Source organism: Neodiprion pinetum, chromosome 5 (genome assembly GCF_021155775.2).
Source record: "Neodiprion pinetum isolate iyNeoPine1 chromosome 5, iyNeoPine1.2, whole genome shotgun sequence".
In the NCBI taxonomy this organism is placed as follows: domain Eukaryota; kingdom Metazoa; phylum Arthropoda; class Insecta; order Hymenoptera; family Diprionidae; genus Neodiprion; species Neodiprion pinetum.
In genome coordinates, this window is record NC_060236.1 from 21,011,192 (window position 1) to 21,036,944 (window position 25,753).

Below are 25,753 nucleotides of genomic sequence, written 5' to 3' on the forward strand. Positions count from 1 at the left end.
CAGTAGTTTTAGAGTTATACTTCATTACACTTCAGACATTCTCGATTTCCACATATATTATATCGAATGTTAATTCTGAACGTCGTCGAATAAAACTCTACAAAAAAATCACAATCATTCTTGATAAGTAATGGAAAGTATCCACCAAGCTTAAACTAATTCTGAGAGGGTGAGGCTTTTGGTCAGGTCGATCTGACGTGGAATGCCTCATATATTGATTATGGAACTTTATTGATACTTGTAAAATTTCGAGTACATTGAAAAAAGTTTAGAGTTTTACTGAAGTGAAGTATTATAAACATCGAAGTGGAATGCAAGAGTTGATCAACTATACGAGACTATCAACGAATGTCAAGCATTGCATGGGAATTGCGACATGGTCTCCGAACTCGGTGAAGCTCGATTCGTCGACATTGTTTAATGACCGCGTGCTGTGCATGGATGCCCTATATTTTATGCACATTGTATAAGTTGTTGCGCACATAGAACAGCGGCAGTGTAGAGGAGGCGGAGGTGGTGGTGGAATCGGAGGCTTGTGCAGGATAGTTATGCTGGATCTGCACGTGGTCGTTCTCCACAAGGATGCTGGATAGGCAAGAGCACTGGTTGCAGGTATAGTCACTAGGTCGAAGACCAGGCTCACATACTCAAGGCGTGGGAACGCGATATGCCCGGGTATAAATTCAGCATATATATATATTTAAATGTATATACGATACGTATATACATAATATACAGGTAAGTCGGTAACTCTGGCGAACACCGAGTCGAGGAGACACACCGAGCCTAAGTGCAAGTTGCGCAACTCAATCTTGGCAATCCAGTATTATACATTGTATATCTATACATATACATGTGTACACACACAAGTAGATCATACCGTCGGCTGAGAGTAACAACAACCTATCTCAGAACTTGGTTCAACAAATCCTCATCTCAGATTTTGGTCCAACAAAACCTCATCTCAGAATTTCGTCTTTGTATTTCGTTTTTGTATCTCCGAGGACATACGACATTTTTGAACGAAATTCTGAGATGAGGTTTTGTTGGACCAAAATCTGAGATAGGGTTTTGTTGCTCTCAACCGATGATATTTAAACTTAGATACTCGGAATCAGTAGGCTGGTCTTATCAACTGTCGAATTAATCAAGCAATTTTGTTTATCTGGTTACATTTGATCACGGGAATACGTGTAAGTGGTATTCTAATTTACATGGTTCCATCGTTATTACTACAAATGATCGGCTGGATTTGTCTGCGCAAGAAAAGGTTTGTGATGTAACCGTTAGATGGCGGTGCAGATTCGTTTCACTAAATGGTAAGACCTGCTGCGTATACGATTCATATAAGTGTCGAGTGATGTTCCTTATGTATATATTATACATACGTATACCTATATCTATAAGAGTGCACTTTTTAATTGAGAATCAGGCACGTTTTACGGCCAGTTTTACAAGCTGTAATGATACGCCGGTACCTGAAGCTTTATCGGTTAATTAGCCGGAACGATTTCACGATGAGACTCTTTCCCTCGTAACCGTTGTTTTTCCAACACATCCGTGATGCCCTCGGGCCACTTCGTGGCCTTGTCAAAGTTTCTTGTACTGCGATTTCAACTTGCAAAATATCATGAATCAGTTCGAAAAACAAGAAGAAAAATAAAAAAAGAATAATAATGCAGGGAGCAAAGAAAATATGACCCGGTAGTTGAGAACAAGATCTGGTGTATGAACAAAAAGTTCCGTATCGTTCAAAGTAATGTACAAAGCGCGAGAAATAATAATAATAAGCAAACGATTGACGGCAGGAATGAATGATATTGAAATAACCGTGACATTATGAAAAAGAACGGATACACAAGAAACAAGTAAAAGTACAGGGACAATAATACGAAAAAATCGAGGATCAGGAAATGATCGGTACCTACTTGACCTGCACAGAAAAAAAATCGTTCATGCCTGACAATGAGTAGATATAGAAATCGGTAATAAAAATAAATAATCTGTTGATATTATCAAATTTATTTCTCAACACGTTGAGGCACGTTTTTCGTAATCAATCTACAATTCGGATCAAGAAATAAGGTACGTACCTATAGTATCGAATAAGTCGCCAAAGAAGCAACAGATTGCTCATTGATAAAAACGACGTTATTTCGTTGAAACATGGAATCATTTTTTTTTTAGAAACAGTCGAAAACTTGAATCAGGAAATCGGTACCTAGTAATAAATGAAGAACGACAAGATCGGTAAGCTTGAAAAAATTGTAAGACGAATTGACTGAATCGACATCGTGAAAACAGGAGCGTATGATTGTCAGAAACAATCAACAACATGTATCAAGAAATTACTATACCTAATATCAAGTGAACAATGTAAAGATCGGTAAGCTGAGAAATATTGGACGACAACTTGTTTCAATTTATTTCACAATAAAAAAATATAAACGTACAGTTTTCAGGAACAACACAAACCAGGAAATCGGTATACCGAATATCAAATGAGGAATTAAAGTATCGATAAGATTGGAAACATTGGAACACGAAGTGTTTAAGTTTCGACGATACCTCTGGAAGAGGTGTGATATTGCAGTTGAGGGCTTTGGCTTTTGGTCCAGATCGGCTACAGACTTCGACGGTACGAGGAAAGAAAAACGATAGAGATCAAGCCGCCGCCGCCAGAGCAGGGGCAACAGCGGCCGTGCCGCACTTTCTCTATCTACGACGTCGACGACGTGCGAGAGCGAGGAACATATAATGAGCACAGTGCGGGTTGGGGCTAAGCGGGGGACCCGCTGAAGAGGTGACCTGTTCATTTATCGATCAGCGATAACTAAATTGAATTTCCTGCTTCTGTATTTATGATTTCGCCGGGGCTCGTCCTCGTCTTATGTGTTTCCTGTAGTCGACGGTCAAATACAAGCCCCAATACCGCTGGAGAATATGGGGACAAAGAAAATCCGTAACGAAAAGTAGGTGGAACAAAAAGGAGAGAAAGAAAAAATCTTTCAACGAAAGAAGCTCATTCGTTGATCGTATTACACGTGTAACCATGCAGCGTGTAATTTATAAGGAATGTGAATTTCACCGCGTGGTTTTTAAGACTATGTATCATTTTTTTTTCTCTCCCATTTTTTCCGTTCCATGCGAAATCATCAGATGCAGGCTTTTACTTGTTGGGTTGAACTGGAATCGGTCTTCCGATTTCCATAAAAGACGGTGAATCTCGGCTGAGTAGTGAATTATAGTAAAAAAAATATTCAACTCAGATTTCGAGCCGTCACCGGAATTCGGTGCCTTAATTTCCGACCGATCAGCGGCTATTTGTGTGCACCATTTATGTTTTCAGGTTATTACGAACACACTATGTAAGTACGTATAATGTGATTTGCTGAATGAGTCAGAGGCTTGAGGATCGACAGACAATCGTAAATAAAACGTATCGCAGTATAATATATGCGGATAACAACGTTTGCCTGTAGGGGGGAGGAAAGACGGACGTAGTTCCTTGTTGATGGCTGTTGGTTGGTCTGAGGTTAGATACGCCTGGATTATACAAGGCTGTTCCGAAGGTCTAGGATAGATCTAGCATCTCGCTCGGTCTTGAATTTAGACCAGGATGTTGCACGGGCTTTATTTAGTCAAGCATCAGTACTCACTGTCAAGTGTCAAGGAAAGAAAAGGAAAAAGAAGCGGAACGTAGGTAAAAATAAAACAAAAATAACGCATCGTTCTCCGCAAGCTTTTATTGTGTGTGTGTCACACATATTTACATTGCGCGCACACAGGCTTCGATATACCTCTAACAATGTTTTCTTTTTCTTTCCGCAGGGTAGCGGTCCGTCTAGCTATGTACATTATAGATAGATACATAGATGATAAATCCACCGTTATAAACTTCTTAAGGACCATCATCATCATCACCGTCGTCATCATCGCAGTGCGAAGTGAAGTGAAGTGAGTTCTAAACACCTAGAAGCTCGCACTCTCGATGGCTGCAAGGAGAACACGTCACTTCGTCTCTCCTAAGACGCGGTTGTTGCTTTTCCCAACTAATGTTTTTTTTCGTCGTCGTTACCTCTTACGGAGTAGGTACAGACACGTGTATTCTACTTGTATCATTAATTGTCCGTGTACGTAAGTACAGATGCTCGAGTCAATGGACCAGGACACTCGCGCACAATGGGCTCGATATCGTCATCCGGAATTTCCGTGCGAGACACTCGAGAGGAGTATAAGTGGTGAGCAAAATTCGAACACTTCGATCAAATTTCTCCATACGTAGCCACCGATGCACGGAACCTTTGCTCCTACCTTATGGTCGATGAATTAGCGTCAAGTATCTAAAAGCCTACAGGCACTGACATTGCTCGTGACACAGTTCAACGGACACGATCCATGAAATACCCGTTCGATCGCAGAAGTTAGGGAGCTGGAACATCGCGACGATGATCACGAGGTAAATATAGATGAATTCAAATTGCCGGTAAAGATTTGGGAAAAAAGTATCGACCTATCACAAATAGGTACCGTTTTCTGGTGGCGGTGGCGGCTCAGGTGAGTTTCACAACTAGAACTAGCTCTACTTGGATGTATACATATAACTATGTGCATGTGCGTGATATACATACTCGAGTTATTTCTTGATCGCGTTGTAGGCTTGAGCAGGTCGCTCGTTGCCGCGTGTAGTTGAACGAGGCATAATATTATGGCAGCTACCTTGTCTAGTCTGGTCTAGTCCGAGCGATTCCACTTCTCTCTGATTGCAGTATGGCACTAAGAGCGTCCGATATACGGTGCAAAAAGACAATATTTATGCGGGTGCTTGTTGGTGTGTTAACCATTTTTCCAGCACGTGTTTTATAGCCTGGATACAGTCTAACGGTCGTTAATCATTGTCGGTTGTTTCCAACGCGAATCCATAACTCTGGAGCTGGATAAAACGGATTTCGAGACCATTCGGTCCTTGGTATTCCCCCATTAGCCGATATGTAGTTCCGTTTCAAATCAAAGTTTGGAGGTCTGGTACCGTCATCTAGAATTTATTGAAGACGAAAATAATACCGTTTCTTTAATTTCTTAAGTTTTTTGAATCCTCTGATCATCCGGTCATAGAGTTTTACACGCAATCGTCGCAATTCTTTTTTTCTCAAATAAATCTGATAAATCAAGCTGCACTGATGAATCGTAGATCAGACGGTGCGCCGAGAACCCAAAAGAACGAAGGATCGAAACGTAACGAAACGAAACGTGGCGTTGTGCAATTATATCGGCGAGAATCTAGTCCACGAGCATAGCGAGTCGCTCGGTAGCGGCAAGTGTATATAATCTATCTACTTGTACAATACACAGACAGTCGCAGGTGGGTATAGGTATATAAAGTCTAATAGTACCAGTACTTGCAACCCGGTGCAGCACAACTCTGAGGCTAGTGTACCCGATAAACTTCGTGCTTCACAAGCAGCACTGGCTGCATACCCAACGCCAGGGTTTAATAGTGATGCAAGTCTCTTGTTAGGGTCCATCGATGCCGGTAAATTACCTCCCTGTCTTTAGTAGTCCTCTCAGTGCCTAGTTGCGCTTATTTGTGCCTATTTGTTCGGAGGAGTTTGCGTTGACGTGCTTAAAAAATATCTCGCTTCGAATTCTGAGTAGATTTCCTCCTATATCTTTTTTCTTGGAATCCGGGTATTTCTGGCCTTGCCGATTCCAATTGCGACATCAAGGCTGCGGTTTCAGTTGCTTATATTCCTGCACTGTGTCAAAATTCACTAACTCGGATTGGATTATCGACGATATTATCGCATCCCGTTTTATTATGCATCGTTGATTCTTACAAGAGGCTGGAGAAAAATGCCGGTAGGCATATTAATTTGCGCGTAATGTTTGAGGAGAAAAGAAGTGCGGCAAGAACTAGCTGCCCACATCCGGTTAGGAATAAATCGGTTGCGGTTGAAGCTTGGGCGTGTTGTCTTGTATAATACAATAGAGACTAGCGGAGAAAAGAACCGCGGAAAGGTGAAGCGACCTGCAACAGTGGAGACTCGAGTTTGTCTAATCTTTGTTGTGCAGCAGTAGATGCTGTGGCGGCTGTTTAGGTATAATATAATACCTCAAGTGTGTTATGATAAAAAAAGCATATAACGAGCAAAAAAACGGAAGAGAGAGAAAGGGAGGAAAAAAGAATGAAGAGAAAAAGAGACAGAGAGAGAAAGAGAGACACTCAGTTTCCTGCATCTCAAATCGGCGCGTAATTAATTAGCAATATTTATTCATTTATTTGTTATTTTTTTTTTCTTTCCCTTTCTTTGCAATAATATCATACCGAGAAGAGACAGAGAGAGAGAGAGAGAAAGGAAAAAATGTGTATCGAGATCCTGTCGACGACGTAGAGGCCGATACGCCCGACGGATATCCGGAACGGTCGATAATTAACATCGTTGGCAACACACGTATGCACATATCTAGACTTATGAACACAGCATAGTTCACGGCAAAAAATTGCAAGCAGTAACATATACCTATTTTTATATACACGCGCTGGTTATTTATGCAGCAGCGGGCGCGCATAATTTTATATCCACCTAACCTTATGTACTATATTGATTATAGAATTTATTCCGCGGTTTATTATGTACCCACAGCTATTGACATTTTATACATTTACATTCCGTATACCGATATAGTTCACGTATACGTACAATAATGTGGGCATGTATAAATATCACCCTACCCACCAGAAATGACGTGGCAATAATACGTTGCGTACGTATAACACAGCAGGCATGCTGTATATATATCTACGTTTCGATATCCTAGATGGAATCTGGCAAGCCTAACCTAACCTTATCTTAACCGAACAAAAAATGGCGGCAAAATACGATGGCATAATTTATAGGCACGTTGCACGCAAATTGCACGTCGATAATTACGCAAGTGGATTTTGTCCCATGTCTTTCATTTTGCGTGAACAATATTGAGAAGAGCTTCTTTCTTGTACGTAATTGTGCTTCAACCTCTGAACGGCAAAGACGAGTTGAGAATAATATAGATGACTGTTTTTCTTTCCCTTTCTGTTTGTAATGGAATATTTGTCTTTGTACCTGCACAATGGACAATTCTATAACAAAAAATATCAATCGTGTGCTTCTTCAATGTTTGCTTTATACTGACGTTTATTCGGAAAAAATTCTCATTCAAAGTAAATTGTCAAGTATTTTTTTTCATTCGGTGTATCACAATAATATTCTTCAGGTTAAAAGGAACGATCGTTCGAAATCCATTAAACTGTGAAAAACGAAGAAAAATAAAAAAAGAACGAACAAATAAAAATAATAATAAAATCAACAGTTTTGAATAAATACGCGTAAAATTTTTGGTCATTCTCACATTAAACGCTACATAATAGTTGTATACCGTTACTTCTTTTAATTTAGTTTTCGTGTTTCTTCCCGTTCTCGATATTAAAAATGAATTATTACTCTCATTCTTCAATTCTTTCTTTTCGTAGCAAGCCACCTACCTTCTTTTCATTTTGATCTCACATGTACGTTATACACGCGTCCTCTGTGCAATACATACGGTTTCACCTGTAACTTTTTTTTTATATTACATATGCGTACGGTGTATACTTGTGTATACCCACGATAATTATTTATCTCACAGGTATGATCATTATTATACCTGCAACTTTTCATACTAAACGTTGTCACTCGTTTCTCTCTCTCTTTATCTTACGCATACGCCTCGGCACATACGAAATATAAACAGTAAAAAAGTAACTCTTAATCCCAAGAGACATTAAGCTAGCTCGGTTTCTTTTTCAGTGCAGTACAAGTTGAGGTGAAAAGGGGGAGCTCAGATCGCGGACTAAATTAACGTCCAGCGACCGTTAAACTTTATCATTAATTAACCAACCAATGACTCGTAGCTATACGTACAAATGTATATGTACGTAATATATATTCACCTGGATCGAGTGGTTATTTTACTTCCAGAGACGGAGCACCGTGCGTAGAGATGAATAGAGAGAGAAAGATTGAGAGAGAGAGAGGTGGGGGGGAGAGAAAAGTGAGGTTAAGGTGGATGGCATGTCAGCAACGTCCAGTGCAGCGCTAACTCCATAGCCACAAGATGAGCAGTCGGCTCGACTTGGCCTAGAAAACCGAAGCAAATATCCTGAACAAGTCGCGGTCTGCGCATACCAGGAGTAGACCTAATTACCAATTAGTGGCGGAGTTAAGATTTGTAATACCAGCGTTGCGAATGGCTTATTTAATATCGCTTGACAATAATTGATGCGTGTTATTTTGCCCTGAAAGAATGGATCGGCAACCCGATCGATCGATCGATCGTTTGACCCACATGAATATAATAGGCAAGCCTTGGACCTGTAACCGATTCCCTGCGGAGCGACGATAAATCCCGCTTCTCTTTTCAAGAAAGAATAAGAGAAAGACTTGCAGGTCTTTCGCCCAACGAATGTTAATTCCGATTTTCTTCATAAGATGTGATCGGTTGGTGCGAACAAAGAGAGAAAGAATGTGTCTAGATTTTTTACTCTTATTCCTTTATTCCTTGCCATTTACTTTGTCATTAAGTACGTTCTTGGTATCATAGAAACTCGGTTGTGCACTGCTCAGTCTTTCAGTATAATACGATATCCTGCACCATTCGATCCGTAATAACTGGACTGGTGATTGCTTTATGGTCTTTTACAAGAACAAGAAAAACAAAAGAAAGAACAAAAAGCTTGTTACAGGTTATTACAGCTGTCTCTAGTTTTTTGCCTTGTACATTTTAATATACGTGCCACCTTGTTCCGAGCTTTTACTTCTATTTTTTAACCTTATTTTTACCCTAGGTTAAAGAGTACCTGCCAAATTTTTCTAACGTGATTACGGCCGATTTATTTCGTATGCGAAAGAATAAAACAAGGATAAAAAAGAAGGACGGATAATAATAAATAAAAAAAAAAAAAAAAAAAAAAACGTCAAAGAAATGGAGGGAACTGATGGTGGCACTGCTAGTGAGCATCTGAATAAGAAGTACAAAATAAAATGAATTAAACCGAATATACGTGAATTGTGTATAGAAACGTTGGGTGCATCTAAATTCGTGGTAGCATCCGTTTATCCCGATTGTTGTACTACACCGCGTGATTTAACATGGAAAAAATGAGTGAAGAAGAGGAAATATGAAGAAAACAAAATACGCGGGCGAGGACACACACATACACACACACACACACACGCACACAAGTGCGCGCTCGCAAGCAGTGGTTGAAAGGAACACTAAAAAAAGAATAAATAAATGAAACGAAAAAAATATTCAAGTCTTGTACATCGCATACGAAATGACGCGTGTGGTTCCCGGTGCAGTATAAACTCAAACCACCCGTCGCCGTCCATCTTACTTCTGGGGTACGTGCAAGAACGCGGGGTCTCTGTCTCTGCCGCATCGCGGAGTATGCAACATGTGTATACCCAGAATTGAAACAAGGGAGTTTTTTTCATTCTTTTATGAAAATGGGGTTTTACCTTCCGTGTATCTGATTCTCGTCATCGCCATAGATCGAATGTTCGGAATCGATCGACAAAATAGGAGAAACGAAAGATCGTTAACAAAAAGCTCGAGTTCCAAAATCGTCGAATCGAATTCTCCGTTATAATAAAAGTAAAAAAAAAAAAAAAAAAAAATTTGGAGGGAAAGAGGTTGATTTGTGAAATCGTTTAGGAAATCATTTTGAAAGTTCTGAGAGAAATCGATATCAATTATCCGTCTGAAATCGATCCACGAGAAAGAACATGCAATCGTTACGGAATTTTTTCAAGAAACGTACAAGAAAATCGGCAACGAAATCAGAACGAAGATTTGGAAGGAAAAATCGGTAAGAAAATTATGAGCATTGTTTGAAGAAAAGTAGAAACGCAGGCCATAAGATCGGTGAATAAATCTTTGCGAGAAAGTTGCTGAATAAATTTGTGAAAATTGGAGCAATGAAAAAAGCAAATTTATTAATAAAATTAGTGAGAAAATCGGCAGGAGGAGTCAAACAAATCTGAAATGACCGATGAAATTAATTGCAATGAAGACCGTCGGATAAATCGTGGAAAAGAAACGAAAGCCGTGCGAAAAAAATTATGTTGAAAATAAATTTGATCAAGAATCGTTAAGTCGTCGCCCATTATTACAGCGAGGAAAAACAAGTCCGGGTAAGTACCTCTCATGCATATAAATACACCGCATGTGTAATAAATCCTAGTACATATCTCGATCAGAAATCGGTTCCTAGAAAATACAGGGGTACCTGTTACAACCGATATAACAAATACAGGAGACGACGACATATCGGTTTATCTCGTTTAATATACCTGCGCATGAGCGCATGATACAGACTGATTGTAGATTGTGGGATAGATCGGTACGCGACCGGTAGGAAAATATGCATATAAGTAGCCTGTGGCTGAGAGTAGCCCGTCTTAAGTAACAACAGCTGGAGAACAGAGCCAGAGGTATTAAAGGCAGGCTAAACTCTTAATTGTGCACAGGCGGCTGTGTGTGGTAGAATTCTTGGCAATCGGTACATTGGTTACCACTAATCACCCTCGCTTGGGCAACTGTGTACGACAAGCGAATAGTGCACTAGACCTTATTCCATTTGAGAGTATGAGTTACGAGCTGCTACCGACACGGAACGATCGGTAACTCGGCCTCTCAGCCATTAGACAATTGTGAGATCAGGTAAGGGCCCAGAATTTGAAAATGGGCTTCCCGGTAAACTGCAGGAAGGCCGATTTTCAGTCTTTGCACGCAGTTTCTAGGTTAAAATCGCGTTCAAATCGTTCACGGCAATTAGTGCGGGAACAATGAATCTAGTATAATATCAATTATGCATACCACTAAACGCAACGCATGTATTTATCGGTGTATAACCGACCGATCGGCGCATTAGAGCTACGTCTAATAGGCATAGGCAGACCTCCTTTCAACGGGGCTTACCTCTACCTATTGTCAGTGAGCTATTATGCCGGCTTGGCATTATCTACCTGAGGTGAGCCGTAATTCGCCTCTGCCTGTGCGCACTCTTTTCTTCCGACTCACTCGCCTGTTTTTCTTCCCATTTATTCTATCAGTTTCAGGGTCACTGCAGAGCAATTTTTTCACAATTACTCTTGCGCTGTGGGTCTCCGATACAGTTGCGAAATTATTTTTGATTTAAAATTGCGAAATTCAAAGTGACAAATATAATATCGTGGATGAAATTTTGCAATGTCCGTTAATTATTAAGAAAGCTTGAATTTTTTTAATCTTCATTAGGCCAGTTGACTTGATGAACCTGTGATACGAGTGTCGCGTTTCTGAGACTGCATTCCAGAACTAATCGTTTTTCTATATTTGAGTTAGCTATTTTTTGATTTTTATAATTATCTGACAGCTGAATCATATTTTTATGAATGTGCGATTTCGATTTTCAATTTATAGAAGAATTCAAATAGAAATCGGTTGAAAGTTTCCAAAGCAAAGAAACGAGATAACGGAAAATGGAAACCAGAACAAATTGAAGACCTGATTATTTCGGGTGTAGTCCTAAAAAATTCGGATCTGTTGCAAAAAACCGAAAGAAGCTTACCTACATGCATACAAATTTGAATGTGAAGCGATCAGGTTATCGCCGGGCGGTTTCTTTTTCTGTTTCTTTCCTCCGCCGATTACGGTCTCGATGAACATATGGACAGCGATTTAAATCGCAACACCATCAAGACACGAAGTTAAAAACCGAGAAATCCAACTGCATGCGAAGCCTGATATATACATATACGCATGCGCAAAGACGCGCATGCCATCGTGCACGAGGACGCGCGAGTATAGAGGCAATTTCTCTGAAGAGAAATCTGTTTTGAGATATAAACGACGAAATGACCAAATCCACGGGCATGTATCTAGAAAATATGCTATACAGCCATCGCAGCAAACATGTTAATACGTGCAATATAAATATACGAACAACGCGTAAGCGTACACCTATATGTATACGTACGTATAATATGCTCGAATCGAGACGGATAAAACCTCCAACGTATGATGTAATTAATTATTGTAAGCGTATGCCCGAGTTTAAAACATCGCTACGTGCAGCTTCAGTATCAAGAATAAATTTTTAATTAAAAATAAATATATGTGAGACAATTGGACACACGGTCGTGTAATCAAGGCGAGAATGCGATTCAAATACATTATACATTATACGTGTATACGCTACGCAATTATGTCAGTGGTTATATATCTTTTTATCTATACATAGATAGGCACTCATGCAATATAATCGGTGTATTGAAATTGGTTTTCAATATTTTTACCCGCACTTTATCACCCATGGAATGACTCAAAGTCGAATAAATTGGAATAACACGCCCCTAGTGGAAAGAACGTTGAAGCTCATTTAACGTTCAGAATTCAAGACTAAGGTACTGGTTTGAAAACCGTCCAAAGATCAACTGCGATTTTTCATCGGTTGCGAAAAAACCACCGCAATTTTTAATTTCTAATCGGACATACATTTGACGATTATTTGACACCGTGTATGAATGGTGTATGAAACGCGCTTAAATTATATATATTGCGAAAGATTTTACGATCGGAGCTCACCGGTAGTTTCTTTCGTGTGAGTTTTGAAGCAAGTGTGTATTTTTCTAATTATCTAGTCTGACGAGACGCGAGGTAGCCCTAGGTAAGCACACATGTGTATATAGATATATCAAACTGACAATAGCACCGCAGCGACAGTTTCGGATCGACAAAAATATCGCTTGTACGTAGTTCTAGTGTCTCTGTCTGCGTGTGTAAAACCTGAAGCCTAGAGGCGTTTATTTTGCAATTCCCAGTAGAAATCTCAAGTTGAGTCAGTCAGTCCCTCCCGCTGTGACTGACCGATCGTTGCGCCCCGCTGCGGCTGAATTTTTGGAGTACCGATCGCGCGAATCGGAAGGAAGAAAGAGGATATGGAATCCAGTTATTCAATCAATTCTTTGGAGGATCGCTTACTTTGACTCTACAATTCGATCCTATTCTTATTGCAGGACTTGAAGTAGTTTCGTACCTCGAGTAATGTGGCGTAAAAACTGGGTTAAAAGCTGATCGTTTTACCTAAAACACAGGAATATAAAGTGACGGAAAACTTCTTCCATGTAATTCAACTTCTGTTCAGTTACGTTGAGTTATTACCGAGTGACACGTGCGTTTTAGATTAACTTTTACAATAAAACACGACTCGGCTGGTGTGGTATATTTCTTGCCACCAGATGGCATCTTTCGATTTTTTTTTTGATCCCAACTCTCTTACATCGATTTCAGCTGACCCAGTTCGCAAGACGAATTAGTTCTCTACTTCGATCCTCTATCCTTGCTCTCTCTTCTCATTGTGCAAAAACTTTGCAGTAAATTAAACATCCCGTAACGCTGGTGCATTGGGTCCTGGCCGAGGCCACCGTGCAGCGAGTGGTCGGAATGACCAGGAACAGCGTCAGTCACGTATGTATAATAATCCTTGGGACAGTCCGCGGGCAGTCAATCATCCGGTCCACCTCCTTCGAAATATTGGAGGCTGGATAGTCCTTGCCATTCGCAGTTGATCGGTATGGGAACAAAAAAGCATAGGAAAATAGAAGAGAAGAGTGTAAAAAGGTGGACAAAAATCCGAACCTTTTTTGCTCTAACGCCGATCGGCTGCTGTCCGCCTCATCCGGTAAAAACAATTCCCTCAGTGTCAGTCGGGCCACTCGAGTCCTCGACACTATCATTGTCACTCGGTGACCTCGCACATCCACCATGGCCACTCGCGCATTAGTCGCGGAAGAGCAAGACTCGCCCGGTCAATAATTGGACTAGATAAACAATTTACTGTGTATGGTAACGGAAATTTTTTCACCTCCGTATCCAACTGCCGATTTCCTTCTTTCTCTCTTTCTCTGTTTGAATGATTTTATCACCATCAAAATACTTCAAGCCACGGATCACTGTGTTTAACACTTTGACATTCGAAACGAAAATCAAATGAAATGAAATCCGGTTACCGATTTCTGTTTTTAACGATCCTGTCACTCTGCACGGCCAAAGAAATTATTCTGTATATTATGTCAAGCCCAAAGAACAGTCTTACAATTAAGCTTGATTATTTTATTTACTTCACAGAGAAAACTTTAAACTCAATCATTAACGGTTACTAGTTTTTTTCTCTCCATTGTAGATTATAAATCGGTCGAGAAAAATTTTTGCTCATCGTTACCAAGATAGAGCTAAACCGTGAAGAAAACTGTTCGATCGATCGAAAAAAAAAGAACTCAAATCGTGACCGGTTTCTGGATACCGATTTATGGTTTCGATCGTTCGTAGATTATTTTACGTACCTCAGAGAAAACTGTCGAAAGACACTAAATAAAAAGAAACAAACGTCATTACCGATTTTCTACCGATCTATAGTGTCAAACACAAAAGTAGTACATAAACTCAACTCGTGACCGGTTTTTTGATCCAATTCATCGTTTCGACCGTGTAACGCATTTTTGAGAAAACTAATCTGTACGGAAACGAATCAGAAGTAATAATAAACTCTTTCAATACCGATCTATATTTTTAAATACAGAATATCAGTTTAAAAATAAGGAAAAGTGTGTGCAGGGATTGGGTTTCCGAATAGTTGGACCCCGTTATATTTTGAAACAGCGTTACCGAGTTGGCAATCTGTTACGTCTTGATAGTCGAGGAGCCTCGAGCCTGGGGAACCGATCGGATTGAGTTGGTTAGCACGGCTGCTGGCTCGGCGACTCGACTCGCGCTGAACAACGCGTTAAGGTATAACCTATTTACTTAATAACCGACAGAACGATACTAGGCACAGCTTAGGTCCGAATATTGCGCAAGGCGGCAAGTCCGCCTACATAGCCCCGAGCTGTCATGATTCTTGCATGGGTCTTAAGTCTCAACGGGCGTTACGAGACGCTCGTACCTATAGATCCTGAGGCCCGTCGTATACCTTTACGTGCAATAATGTAATGTACTATGGGTGCCTGGGTGTATAAGTACATACGTTACCCGTACACTTAGGGATGTACATAGTTGCCTAGATTTGCCGGTATGTCTTCATACATACATTATACATATATATATACATCATGCTGTGTGCACATGAATTCGATTGCGTTATTAAGCAGCTGAATCCAGTTTTACATGTATAATTTATATATAAATATATATGTATATACGTATATATGTATACATACTCAGTTGTCAAAAATGTTTGTTTCAAAGTTTAGTTTTAGAATTGGTTATGGTGAAAATTAATTTTCAAACTTATCTAATATCCGTTAGTGCACGCCATTTATAATAGTTGTGCAGTTAGAAACCAGATCGGTGACGATAAAACAACTGGGAAACAGTTTAGACTACGGTACGAAAAAAAAAAATCAAAGAAAACCAATCGTTATTAAAAGACATTGAGAAAAATCGTTCGAAGGACAAATATCGTCGTCATCGAATCACCGTTTTTTTTTTTTTTTGAATCACAAATCCTCAGTTTATCACGACAAATCAATCATTCGAGTCTTTTCCTGTTTAGTCTATCGTGGAATGAAACTGGATCGTTTCATATCCATTTTTTATCGGGTGCAAAATTGTACACCGTAGCCATTAACGCCTCTCGAGGGTTCACGCGCCTCTTTGCACGCAAAAAACATTGTATATGAAAATGCGCGCGCACACACACACACACACACACATGCTGGCAGTGACATCATCGCGAGATGTCTTTAGTCGTTATATTGGCAAGCACTTATACTTATGATACCTGTAGATATGATTAGTGTATAACATATACAAGTAATGCTGCCAGGTATACGTATATATGTGTATCTTTACATATATGCAGACTGTGCACGATGACTTTACACATAACCATATGGTTATTATGCCTCGTTCTGCAGTCATTGAGTAGCTCTTTTGCAATAAATTGTGCATCTGGAATTCGTCTTCCCTTTCTTCTTTCCTTCTCCTTTTCGGTATACGTTTAAACATAACATTATAATATTATCATCGGAATTTATTTATTATGCCTAATCTAGACTCGTGTTTACTGAAAATCCGTATAAATATATACGTGTATTATTTATCTGTATTGTACGTAATTCTATGTTTATGTCTGTGATATACAATGCGAGAAAATTACGAACGCATGGCTAAAAAACCTACATCAGGATATAAAAAAGTCTCTTAAATGCGACTCAAATTCGCGCATACATTGTACGCATTTATAATCTGTTAATGTGTTTCTGTGAAATATGATTGATTAGCGCAGCGGTAAAGAAGAGTAACGAAAGAGGAAAAAAAATTGAAAAAACAATTAACGCTTGTGTAACTTGAACCGTCTGTGTGAAAACCAAATTCTTTTTATACGTGACTTAAAGACACACAGAAGGATAGAGAAATGTAATCGAAAAAACTAGAAAAAAAATCGAAAGACCGGCATGCTGGATAAGTATGTTGAATAGCAACTTGTATTTTTTTTGTTATATATACGGCACATCCTATTCATAGTTCATGATACACAAAACTCTTCGCAGTGTCATCAGCCATAATAAAAATGCAAAAATGGTCTGTACCGATCTGAAAAAAAATCCGTTCATTCTCTTTGCCTGCAAGATTCAAAATAAACGCGAATGGGTAATTTTACCTTGTCAAGAAACCTTCCGCGCAAAAATTTTTAAACAACGAATATATATACCTAAAAAATTTACGAAAATTTAAAGTTTTGTTCAACGTGATGAAAAAAGGAAAAGCAAGACATACGTCGAATCACACTCGCCGAGAGAGTACCGATCTCAAATTTGATTGAAATGAGAAAGAGAAAAGAACGGTATTAATTAAATGGTCCCGATGCATTTCACAAACATATCAAACCTGTTTGTTTTTTTCGTTTATACAGAGTGAAGTTTTGATAGGTTGGCAACATTTTTATTTGCCGAAGAGTACGCGACGTGTCGAATCCTGATCAGTTTATTGTTAGTCGTTTTCAGGCATTTTTACGATAGATGTATACTATCTTACGTAGTTTTTACAGACTTTTATGGGTTTCAATATTAAACATGCCTGTTGTTTTTATGTATAAACCCCACTCTACGCGTGTAATCTGTACAACACACTAGCGCTACTTGATTTTCAACTTTTCGAGGCCAAGCTTGGCTCCCGGCTCGCGCACAGCTACCCCAATGCCCTAAGGGCTTTTTATGCGCGCTACTCCAAGCTCCGTGAGCCTTCGTAATTCTTCGATCGCAACGCCGCGTTGCCAAGGCTTCCGTAAACCCGAAACCGCGCGCATGTCTGTTAAAATACATATATTACGCTACATCAGTGATTTGCAATTTTGCAATAATAAACACCGGAGTGTCTCAATTTTTCTTTACCTGCAGATCAAAAACCTACGCAATGTTTCAACTGTTCTAGTTTTTTTTTTATTTTATTTTTTTTATCTTTCTCGACACTCGTTGATTTATATCCCGTGTGTTATTCGTTTGCACGGTGAGCACTGAACCCTGACTCGGCGCGTACATACCTGCGTTTTATATACTTGTATGTACCTGAGGATCTTGGCGAACATGGTCATTTGATATCCGCGTCGAAGTTTGAACGCGCATCTCAAATTCCCTTCACAGAAAGTAGAGACACTTGTATATACATATTACATATAGAAACACACACACACGTATATACGGGTACATAATGGGGTTGGGTTAGTTGCTGGCTGCAGAGAAGGTTGAGATACAAGAAGGCGCTACATGATAACCGGAGAAAAGAAAGTGTGTAGGTATACATATATAATATATATATATATATATATGTATGTGTGAATCATATATTTACGTATGCACCGACATAAGTATTGTCGATGTAACAAGGTAAGAAGACGTTTTTTTTAGAGAAAAAACGATAACTGGAACATAATTGCCGAAAAAACTTGGAGTTAAAAGTTAAAAATCGAGATAAGTACGCATGTATATTGTAACGCAAGAATACGGCCGATGAAACCAGACAAAAAGTTGAGCCAAAAACCAAAAAATAAGAATGAATGAACAAAAAAGTACACATATATACATCGAAGCAGGTGCAGGTGACCCGTTGGTGCCGATCGTTTTATACCTGGGCTGCAACCTAAATACCACGGGTTTCCGTATATCCGTAATTTGACATACTTGCCCGGCAGCTTCGTAAAGTCAACGCCGTTTTAATCCGAGATAGGAACTCCGGTTAAGAAGGAAAAAGAAAAAGGAGAAGAAGAAGAAGAAGAAGAAGAAGAAGAAGAAGAGAAAACGGAAGAGGAAGAATAATAGAAAAACGAAGAAAAGGAAACAAAATGTCTTGCTTCACCGTTCAAGACTCTTTTAATAAAGAGGAACGAAGACGGTTTCGCAATATGATCGATCAGTCGAGGTAGCGTCGATAAAATCGGGTATCAGTGTTACCGACGAAGGACGGTAAAGCAGAACGATACCGATGTATCGAAACCGGATAAATTTGCTATGATCCGTATTTCTGGCGTTATGTGCGTGCATTTTCAGGTGCGTGAGGATCGATGTTCGTGTTTACGGCCAGACTGGGTCAGGACACTCAGCCCTTGGCCAGCTATCCACAGATCCCGGTGTGAGTGACGTGCGGCAGACACTCGAGTCGTGGCTGCTGCTGGGTTGCGCTGTTCCTAGATCGTCTAACTAATCGTGCGCTAGCTGACTGGCCGGCTCGTTGAAAATCCCTCTAGGATTTCTCTCGGCGTTACTCTTGCTGCCGGGCATCAACGTCAGACCTGTTTTGCCACGGTGTAATATAAATATATATATATATATATATATATATATATATATATATATATATATATATATATATGCGTGCATGTACACCTACGTACGTAAGTAATGGCTATGAGTGTGTTTATACCAGTATGTAATAAATACATACAGACGTACAACGACCGCGTCTTTAGTTTAGGGGTATTACTCTTTATCGCTGGCTTGAGTATATGACGAGGAATCTGCTTAAATTTCTGTGATTTGAATATCGGGTACTGATTTCATGAATATTCTGTTACTTGAGCTAGTTGCACGAAATTCTGTTGGAGCAGTTACATCGAGACTAGTCACTAATCGATCGATATATGTACAGTTTAAGTTCGGCTGGGAGTTATGCGTCGGTTTGGAAAAAGTTTTACTGTTATCTGCAATGGATATAGTTATCCCAAAATACCAGTCTTCTACTGGAATACATTAATAGCTGATTAACAAGGTGATTTTCTGAAAAAATGTGGGATTCTGCTTCGGTATATTCGGTATGAAAATCAGTTTGGATTAGTCACTTTTATTCAAATCGTGGCAATAGTTGCTTCACTGTAATCGTTGAAAAACGACTTCAGGGAGTGGAGTTGAAATTATTTAGTACTCGAACTTAGTCGTTGGAACAAAGTATGCCGATTATAATGATGGAAATAGTAGTTTTTTTTGTCTTAAGACTTGAGAATCAGTCGTTGAAAAAAGTTCTGCGACTATGCCGGAGAAAATTCAAATAATTCACCCTTTGAATATTGAAGATTATTGTAGTTTCGTGAACTAATCGTTTAAGTACTTGTCGATGTATCGACTAGTATCTAAAATCTCGTTTCCGAGATAGAAATAGTAGTTGGTAATGGTAAGCATAACGGTCTTTACAGTTGCTATTTTCTTGCCTCGGCTTCTAATCCCAGATTCCGAGCAATTTGTGTTCGCTGCTGTAAAAGCTTCGGTACGCTATTTCGTCATAAAATATAGGAAAACTGGATACAGATCCCGAGGCAACTATCAGCGTTTGTCCACCTCTACTCGCCTCAGTTTCCGTAAATAGAGATAAAATCGTTTTGAAGAATCGTATCCACGGTCTGGATCGTAAAACGCAATAACGTAAAGAATAAGAGGAATAATAAATTGCGGAAAAAACGTGGAGAGGGGGGGAGCGAAAAGAGACAAGACAAATTGTTCCGTATATATAGGATCACAATATAACTTTGTCTCCAGGTGTACGAGTACCGAACCATGGAACGTACCGACCATTTTCCTCGCCAGGACAATAATCCGCATAATACAATATACGCCACAACGCACACTATGCGGTATTATAATTGTACTGTGAACATCTTGTGTGCAATACTTATTGTTAGACTAGCTGAGCTATAAAACGTCCTGCCTATCGAGCAACCTCGAATAAACATTTGTTTTCAGGACGTGGCATCGCCTGCGTAGTATGTTTTTGCCGGGATTTTCCTAGTGTATGCTGAATATACTCTCAAGCACTTATAATACGCACATGCATGTGACACACACAACATGTATACATATACATATATATATATTTATATGTATATACCAGTTGGCTGCTTGCCGAGAACAGAAAATAGCAGGAAGTTGGTTGGTCGGTCGGCAGGTTGGTTTGGTTCAGCCGACGGATCCCGGCCAAAACAAAAGAAAGCTCCGAAATGAGAAAGATATGCATCTTTATGCGTATGTACGTGTATGTTCAGATGTATGCGTATGCACAAGGCGTGGGAGAGACACACTCGGTGTATGAATAATACTATTGTACGAGTATGAATATCTGTATACGTATTGTGCGTGTGATTATATCATTTATCCCAACGCAACAGCCTCGCTTTGTAAATGAGGTTTGTATTATACGCTGTATACGTAAATTCGGATTATATATACGGTACTACTTATCGCAATTAAGAATATTGCACCTTGTAGTCGGGGAGAGATGCAAGCAGTTTCCTTTACGCACGATCACGGAATCTTTATTCCACTTTTAATAAAGATAAATGAAAATTTGTAGAGAAATTTAAAAAAAACGAAGGACTATTTCAGAAAAGTAAGCTCAAAGCAGTAACACTGCGGTGAGAAGTTTATGCAATGTCCAGTAAAGCAACGAAAGCTCGATCGTTAGAGAGAGGGGATGAGATAAAAGACGCAAAACGGTATCTTTTAGTAATTTTTAGAATTCGGTAACATCCAAGAAAGAATGAATATCCGGTGGGAAGAAAAGTGAAATCAAATGAAGGCTTCTGCACGGTAAATGTTGGATTCCTACCTGTTTAAATAATAACATGAATTCGAAAGAAAATTTATAACTTACAGACATACAAAAATAGACACCAGCTATCGACAATATAGTTGATAAATAGCTGTGAATTAAAAGCTGATAAGGTAAATAAAAAAAACGTGATTCTCGAAAAACGGCATGACCAGATTTCAAAAACTGAAGAAAACAATCATAACTGTATCTGCTAATCAACGAGTCATGATATAAATCAGAAGATAAAAGTGATTTATATAGTTACGATTACCAAAGAACAAAAATTGATCGAAAATAAACTAATCTATGCGTTCGTAGCTTGATTGCAAACGTCACGATTGGTAGAAATTGAATAGAGAAATTTTTTAACAACCAAACACAAGTATCATAAAAGTGTTTACTAATGAAAATGAAGAAATCACACGAAGAACAGGACACCGTGGGTATCGTAAAGGGACAGAAATGAGTATACAACTAATTACAAGATGAATACCGAGTACAGTATCGCTCGAGGATCGAGTTGAGCAGCCAGTCCGGCGGTCTAGTCGTAGTCAGTTGCCATCTTTTTCCGTTTTCGCAACAGCTCTCCGCGTATATAACGCTCGTATACCGACGATTATATATTTATGCGTATGTACCTAATTACGTGAATGTATGTATACATAGTTATCGGGCTGCATCTCGAACCTGTAACGTATAAGCCATTCGTCCGTGTCTGTGGAGCAAAGTTTTATGCTAGACGAAACGCACACTGTCTGACATTTAGTCGTGTGTGGGTCGCTGACGGTGGGACAGGTTCTCTCGTGTAGCCAGATGCAGGATACTTTGACATTTGCCGGGTCGGATCCAGCAGCCAGCCAACTCAATAAGCAGCTGGGACCTGAAGAACCTGGCGAACCGAACGAAACGCCGCTTCCCCAACACCGACTATCCGAGAACAATAAATGGCAGAAAAGAAGGCAACGAAAAGACAGAGAATAACGGCATAGATTGGCCGGATAGTGATCATAGAAGACAGACAAGAGCTGAATTGCAAACTTGAATCGTGCGAAAGATAATTCAAATTTTTATCGGCAGAAAGACCGTCGAATTAACGGAACTGTTGGGATCAATTTCAACTAGGAACGAGAGAAACAGAAAAATAACGACTGTATCAAAATACGCGACGTATCACGTATCCTGTAACTACCAATCTACGATATACATGCGTTCGAATGACGAACGAAGCGAACGCGTTGTTCGAGGTGCGTGACCGACCTCGAACGACTCTCTGCAGTATGGATAGGATAGGATAGGATAGTGCAGAAAGACACACACGACGTTAATTAACCTACTACATCGCCTTCGATAGTCCAGCGTCATCGTGGTCGTCGTCTTATTACACATGTGAACACAAATAACACCCGGTTTGTCAGAATTGCACTTTCACCGCGTTCACAATTATCCGATATACGTGTTCATGCGACGCTCTGACACTGGCTGACAGGTCTTCTTCGACGAATCAAATTTTCGATACGTCCATCGAGTTCCTTCCGACAATCCAAGACAGAAGTTCCTTTGCCAAAACCTCGGGGGAACCGCGGTTCGTGAGTTACACAACATTTGCCGTGGACCAATCACAGGCCTACCCGGAATAGCAGACTACACCGTACGAACGCTCTGATTGGGCAATCTTTGAGCCTTTGTTACTGGAAAACCGTGCTTCCCTCGATTCTCGAGCAAAGAGACTTTCGTCTCAGTTTTTTGCCAGGAATCTACCCTCTGGATTGGTACGACACGCAAATATTTCAATCACAGTCACCCGAAAGTGAGAAGAGAATTGCAATAACATCATGTGAATCAAAGAACAACCGGACATTTTGCTTCTCTTTCTTCTTTCCTTTCTCTAGTTTCGTACAGGTGTGATCTCCATATTGCGTATTTAGGTACACATTTACTGGGCCGGAGCTAAGAAAATTCCTGATATGTAAATTACACCGCGCAACAAGTTGCACACACACGTGTTCACACATGTATACGGATACCTGTTGTAGGGTGCCTGTGATTTTGTTATTAATTACCGCTGCACAGCTGAAGTGTGTCTATGGACTTCTGGACACAAGGAATTTAAGCCAATTATATTTATGCCCCTTGCACGCGAGTCGTTGCCCGCCGGCCCACTGTTGGACCATTTTCCCATACGTTTCTACAAATGTGATATACATGCATGGGGCACAACGTTGTAATTTTAACTTAATTAGAAGAAAACAAATTTATGAAATTTCAAAGGGAAAAAATGAAAACGGCAAATTCGACTGGAATTTGGAGTATTCGTAACTGGTTTATGGAACTGGTAGCGATTAATTTAAAAATCTATTCATTGCAGAGGATAAAATCGGCAAGTTACTTATAGTTGGAGGATGTCGATGAGTCCGGAAATCTTTAGCATTATTGGTCAAACGAATCATCGTCTCGGAGACAATTTTGTTGCCGTATTACATATAGAATCTAACTAGACGCAACACGGTTTGAACAATTCAAAAAACGGCTTCTGACAGAGTAAAAGAGTTCTTTCACACTTTCTCCATCCAGATTTCAATCGAAATATTGTACTTCTTGTCTGGTGAATTTCAAATCTGGTGAGAATGATGATTGGTTGGTAGATTAGTAGATTGGTATAAGAACAACTACAATTTAACCAATAAAAAATTATGCAGTTTGGTAGGGAAAACGACTTTCGTTGCCGAAGGCGTCTTTTAAGAGTGGAAATCGAAGGGTAATTCTGGAACCGGATGTCATTGGGAATACCTTGCTGATGTACATCCTGTTTGTTCGGTAAATCACCTGTGCACGCAGCGCCTGTATAAGTTATTCGGTGTCTAAAATGAACAAATATACAACCGTTTTAAAAAGTTCACATCGATCGCCATCGCCTAACTAATTTACCACGATGTGGAATATGGGTTAAGGGGTAAACCAACCTTAAAAACCGGTTGATGATATCAGAACCATCAGCGCAGAGTGTAGGAGAGAGAGAGAGAGAGAGAGAAGACGATGAGGAGGAGAAGTAGGGGGCGTTGCTGCGGCGTTGAAGCAACGCGATGCTGAGAAGAGTCGAAGAAGTCAAAGCCGGCTGGCGTCCGTTCCGGTTGTAAAACACTTCCACGGTTTCTCGTACTTCGATTCGTCCCGCAGGGTGTCGTCTTCAGAATAGCAGAGTGAATCTTTGGTTTTAGGACACAATCTGCTGTCCGATCAGCAGGCACCAAAAACGTCCGCGCAGACCAGAAGGCTGGAAGTGCGTCCAGCTGGCAATCCCAACGAAAACAGTAACGAGCCACTACTTCCAAGGAACATGGCAAATCTGTCACGAAAATTGTGGAGGAAACACGCGGCGCACTTTTCTCTCTCGAGGTGTGAAAATTACGAAGAAGTATAAAAAGGAGAATGTGAATAGAAGAATTGAAAATGAGTGATCAGCTTCAGCTATAAATCACGATCATCCCGATCAACGTTTTCCATTACGTTCCCCCGTGTATTAGAATCTCGGTGCGAACGAGAAGACGTACCAAACACTTTCCACATGACTGCTCTCTGCAGCTCGGACACCGATTTCTTACTTTATTGACGATTTTTTATTTTTTTATTTTTTTTTTTTCCACACTCTCAAGGATTATAACCGATTATTTTCATCACCGCACTTGATTTACCGCGCTCAACGAAACCGGTAGTTCACAGTCCGCAGAAAAACGTCACTGTATGGTGTTCGACGGTAACCGCAGTGGTTGTTTTCTATTATTTTAAGTACTTTGAGTATGCAGCAATTACTTGATCGGTGAAATATCCTGTTCGGCATAAACCGGTCGCTTTAACGGATTATAAAATTGTTATTATAAATACTTGTGTAAAGCGCAGTCAATATTCTCGTCGAGCTGCTATAATTCGACAATTAACTACCTGATCAATCACACGGTACACACTTGAACATAGCGACGATTAATCGGTATAATAACATTATAATATGCCCACGAATCCGTAACAACACCTGTATCATATACGTATCACAAGAGGAAAAAGAATAGAAAATAACGTTGCACGTATGTTTGAATGACGAAAAACGCACATCACGAGGCACAACGACGATGCGTATGTATTTTACGTACGAGACACTGAAAACAGACGAAGGGGGATGATTCAGGCACAGAACTAACTGTTCGGGGTTTTCGGAACGATTATAATTTCAGTGACAACCGCTTTGGGTCCGGGTCCGCGTCGGAGGCCGTCGGCCACGAGAGTGCCAGCCGGTCGGGGGCCTCATCGAAGACAAAGTTGACTCCGCTAACCGACGACCGTTGCTCGGCAAACGCGAGAGTGTGGAGGTGCGTAAGGCCCTCGACGACGGACCGAAGTGTACCGCTGCCTATACTCCGCTCGCTATAACGTTTAACGTGGGCCCCACCGCTGGCCCAAGACGCGTACTGTACCTACCATCGTTTTCTGTGTGCAAGGTAGGTTCGTGAGCTGGTGGTTAGGTAGGTAGGTTGGTATTTCGCCTCAGGGCGCCTCCGAAGCGTAGCGGTACTTCTTTCGGCCCCACCGCTGACATGACGCCTTTTACCACCACCACCACGATCCTTCC

General features: G+C 40.2%; 1 protein-coding gene across 1 annotated transcript in view; it reads right to left on the bottom strand.

Moving 5' to 3' along the window:
• LOC124219173 (uncharacterized) overlaps positions 1-25,503 on the bottom strand; it is a 35,673-nt gene extending 10,170 nt beyond the window's left edge. The window contains exon 1 of the mRNA XM_046626398.2: positions 24,096-25,503. The gene's annotated coding sequence lies outside the window, so the exon portion shown is untranslated. The remainder of the gene's footprint in view (positions 1-24,095) is intronic.
• Positions 25,504-25,753: the final 250 nt, after the last annotated feature.